This window comes from Rhinoraja longicauda, chromosome 3 (genome assembly GCF_053455715.1).
Source record: "Rhinoraja longicauda isolate Sanriku21f chromosome 3, sRhiLon1.1, whole genome shotgun sequence".
Taxonomy (NCBI): domain Eukaryota; kingdom Metazoa; phylum Chordata; class Chondrichthyes; order Rajiformes; family Arhynchobatidae; genus Rhinoraja; species Rhinoraja longicauda.
In genome coordinates, this window is record NC_135955.1 from 92683408 (window position 1) to 92688407 (window position 5000).

General features: G+C 46.2%; 1 protein-coding gene across 1 annotated transcript in view; it reads left to right on the forward strand.

Annotated features, from left to right (window-relative positions):
• Nucleotides 1-5000, forward strand: part of LOC144592184 (teneurin-3-like) — a 2027615-nt gene that overhangs the window by 637682 nt on the left and 1384933 nt on the right. The gene's annotated exons all lie outside the window — the stretch shown is intronic.

Genomic DNA, 5000 nt, shown 5'->3' on the forward strand with positions numbered 1-5000 from the left:
ACTCTACTCTGTAAACTGGTGAACTTGTGAGATGCTGCCGGTCCCACTGAGTTGCTCCAGCATTTTGTGTCGTGTCTTTGGCTTTTACAATAGACAATAGGTGCAGGATTAGGCCATTCAGCCCTTCGAGCCAGCACCGCCATTCAATGCGATCATGCGTGATCATTCTCAATCAGTACCCCCGTTCCTGCCTTCTCCCCATACCCCCTCACTCCGCTATCCTTAAGAGCTCCATCCAGCTCTCTTGAAAGCATCCAACGAACTGGCCTCCACTGCCTTCTGAGGCAGAGAATTCCACACCTTCACCACTCTCTGACTGAAACTTTAGTTTGGATAAGCGTATTCCTTGGGGGCTAGAAACTGGTGGAGGACGAATCCGACCAGTTTGTTGATGCATTTCGATTCAGATGATGTTTTGTCGAGGGGGAGTTATCTTTCACATAGTCTCGCTTACTTTACTTTTACTCTCATTGAAAAATCTGGAGGAAAACGCTGCTTTGGGCGGAGTAATAAGCTCTGCCCTTATCACTTTATTTTGATTTACTAACTGTCCAACTGACTCCATCTACACCTCATGCTGCCTCGGCAAGGCCAGCAGCATCATCGAGGACCAGTCCTCACCCCCGGCCACTCCCTCTTCTCCCCCTCTCCCATCGGGCAAGAGTACAGAAGTCTGAAAACGCACACCTCCAGATTCAGGGACAGTTTCTTCCCCGGCTGTTATCAGGGCATCTGAACCATCCTACCACAACCAGAGAGCAGTGCTGAACTACTATCTACCTCATTGGTGACCCTCGGACTATCCTTGATCGGACTTTACTGGCTTTACCTTGCACTAAACGTTATTCCCTTATCATGTATCTGTACACTGTGGACGGCTCGATTGTAATCATGTATTGTCTTTCCGCTGACTGGTTAGCACGCAACAGAAGCTTTTCACTGTACCTCGGTACACGTGACAATAAACACGAACATCTGGGATTACACAGCTGAATTAGGAGGCAGAGAGAACAAAATAATTAATAGCCAAGATATTATAAGATCATAAGTGATCGCAGCAGAATTAGGCCATTCGGCCCCGTCAAGTCTACTCCACCATTCAATCATGGGCCGATCTATCTCTCCCTCCCAACCCCATTCTCCTGCCTTCTTCCCCATAACCCCTGACACCCGCACTGATCAAACAATCCATCTATCTCTGCCTTAAATTGTTCCTGATGTGCAGGATGGGAAAGTGGGATAACAGGCAACAGGTGTCGATGGTGTGAGCTACAGGGAGAGGTTGAGCAGGCTGGGTCTCTATTCCATGGAGCGCAGGAGGATGAGGGGTGATCTTATATAGGTGTATAAATCATGAGAGGAATAGATCGGGTAGAAGCACAGAGTCTCTTGCCAGAGTAGGGGAATCGAGGACCAGAGGACACGGGTTCAAGGTGAAGGTGAAAAGATTTAATGGGAATCCGAGGGGTGACTCAAGAGAGGAGCTAGATAGAGCTCTTAAGGATAGTGGAGTCAGGGGGTATGGGGGAGAAGGCAGGAACGGGGTACTAATTGAGAATGATCAGCCATGATCACATTGAATGGTGGTGCTGGCTCGAAGGGCCGAATGGCCTCCTCCTGCACCTATTGTCTATTGGGCCAACGCCTCTCCTGCATTTTTATTAACAATCATTTATTTGAAAAGGGATAATGTACATTAATTGACATTTAAAAACAAATATAAACGCACTCGAGTTAATCCGAGAGTCTAGTCTCCATCATGAGTCCCTTAGCCTGATGTTGTTAGACATCCTGTAAAAGAAATGCAATACAATATGTACAATAGTCAAAAACATAGTACATTACCATACAATGCAATATAGTTAATTAAACTGAGCAGACAAAACCCAAACAGCAGATTAAAACTACAGTGTGAGCACAGTCTTATTAAAATGTACAAGTTGGATAAAATTGGTATCAGCGTTAAACGATAGACAATAGGTGCAGGAGGAAGGCCATTCGGCCCTTGGAGCCAGTACGCACCGCCATTCAAGGTGATCATGGCTGATCATTCACAATCAGTACCTCGTTCCTGCCTTCTCCCCCATACGCCTTGACTCCGCTATCCTTAAGAGCTCTATCTAGCTCTCTCTTGAATGCATTCAGAGAATTGGCCTCCACTGCCTTCTGAGGCAGAGAATTCCACAGATTCACAACACTCTGACTGAAAAAGATTTTCCTCATCTCAGTTCTAAATGGCCTACCCCTTATTCTTAAACTGTGGCCCCTTGTTCTGGACTCCCCCAACATTGGGAACATGTTTGGTCTGGTCAATAATGATCACAGCGTGCATAACCCTGAAACGCAAGTAACTGGTGATGAACATGTGGTTGTGGGGCGAGGTGTTGGACAGTTCCGATCCTCCTGCAGCCACATCTCTGTAATTTCCCACAACATCATACCTGCCAATATGTAACTGGGCAACACCTCATCCACTTTGTTTCTAATACAACTCGCATTCAAATGCAACACCTTTAATTCAGTATTCACCTCCACTCTTCTCACACCAGTCCTGATTTTACCCGACCTTGCTTTCTCGAGTATAGGAGCAAAGAGGTCCTTCTGCAGTTGTACAGGGCCCTAGTGACACCGCACCTGGAGTACTGTGTGCAGTTTTTGGTCTCCAAATTTAAGGAAGGATATTCTTGCTATTGAGGGCGTGCAGTGTAGGTTTTACTAGGTTAATTCCCGGAATGGCGGGACTGTCATATGTTGAAAGACTGGAGCGACTAGGCTTGTATACACTGGAATTTAGAAGGATGAGAGGAGATCTTATCGAAACGTATAAGATTATTAAGGGGTGTGGACACGTTAGAGGCAGAAACATGTTCCAATGTTGGGGGAGTCCAGAACCAGGGGCCACAGTTTAAGAATAAGGGATAGGCCATTTAGAACTGAGATGAGGAAAAAACCTACAAACCTGCACATTTTTGGAATGTGGGAGGAAACCAGAGCCCCCCAGAGGAAAACCCACGTGGTTACAAGGAGAACGTGCAAGCTCCATACAGAGAGCACGCTTGGTCAGGATCGAACCCGTGTCCCTGGCACTGTAAGCGATGTAAGCAGCAACTCTACCGCTGCACCACCGTGTTTAGAGAAGATCAGGTCAAATAATCATTCGTAGAGTTGCTGCCTTACATCGCCAGAGACCCGGGTTCCAAGCCGACCACAACGTGGGCTTGTTTCCTCGCTGGATCTCTAAGCTAAACTAAACGCAACTAAACAATCAGGGAAATTGGATTTCTTTACTTCATGAACTTTTCATGTGCGTGGACCAAAACTCCAAGGTGATCCTTCAACCAAGTTTCTACAAATCCTGTACGGAGTTTGTACGTTCTCCCCATGACCTGCGTGGGTTTTCTCGCGGTGCTCCGGTTTCCTCACACACTCCAAAGACGTGCAGGTTTGTAGGTTAATTGGCTTTGGTATAATTGTAAATTGCCCCCCAGTGTGTGTAGGTTAGTGTTAGTGTGTGGGGATCGCTGGGCAGCGCGGACTTGCTGGGCTGAAGGGCCTGTTTGAACGCTGTATCTCGAAGCTTTTTAAAAAAATCTTGTTAGTCCCCAATTTTGAGATTTCGAAATCACAAGCCACAAATCTACGTTGAGATGTTTTTCAAAAAGTAGTTACATCTTCTCCAAGGTCTTGGAGGAACATAAAATGTCTGGGGGCTAATGTAGTTGTCTGTTGCTTCTCTTTCCACTGCTATTGCCATTGAGGTTAAAACTTAATTAGTCACCAGACTTCCTGACATTTTGTATGTTCTAATTAGGCTGCAGAATTTCAGAATTAGATCCAATTTTCAAAATTGCAAATAACGAGTTTATACTGGCGCAAAATAGACATCTGTTATTAAACGCGTTCAGACAGATGAAGGTATACGGAAGTAACTGCAGATGCTGGATTGCAGAACAAGACGCAGAGTGCTGGAGTAACTCAGCGGGTCAGGCAGCATCTGTGGAGAACATGGATAGGTGACGTTTCACAGAGTGCTGGAGTAACTCAGCGGGACAGGCAATCAACAGATCAATTTCCCTCATGGGATAAATAAAGTAATATCATATTATGTCGTATCATATCACAGTGTTTAGTTGTCACCTTCAGGGGAACTATGGACTTGGACCGTAAGATCCCTCTACACATCATAGCTGTTCAGGGTCTTCCATTACTTTTCCCTTGCATTCAGTTTCCAAAAGAACGATAAGAGTATTCACTGGAGTTTAGAAGGATGAGAGGGGATCTTATAGAGACGTATAAAATTTATAAAAGGACTGGACAAGCTAGATGCAGGAAAAATGTACCCAATGTTGGGGGAGTCCAGAACCAGGGGCCACACAGTGTAAGAATAAAGGGGGAGGCCATTTAAAACTGAGGTGAGAAGAAACTTTTTCACCCAGAGAGTTGTGAATTTGTGGAATTCTCTGCCACAGAGGGCAGTGGAGGCCAATTCACTGGATGAATTTAAAAGAGATTTAGATAAAGCTCTAGGGGCTAGTGGGATCAAGGGGTATGGGGAGAAGGCAGGCACGGGTTACTGATTGTGGATGATCAGCCATGATCACAATGAATGGCGGTGCTGGCTCGAAGGGCCAAATGGCCTCCTCCTGCACTTGTTTTCTATGTTTCTAATATTGTCAACAACTGTGTGCGACACGGTGGCGCAGCGGTAGAGTTGCTGCCTCACAGCGCTGGAGACCCGGGTTCCATCCCGACTAAGGCGCCGTCTGTACGGAGTTTGTACGTTCCTCCCCGTGACCTGCGTGTGTTTTCTCTGAGATCTTCTACTTCCTCCCACACTCCAAAGACATTCTGAAGTCAATCTGAAGAAGGGTCTCGACCTGAAAAATCACCCATTTCTTCTCTCCAGAGATGCTGCCTGACCCGCTGAGTTACTCCAGCACTCTGTGAAACGTCACCTATCCATGTTCTCCACAGATGCTGCCTGACCCGCTGAGTTACTC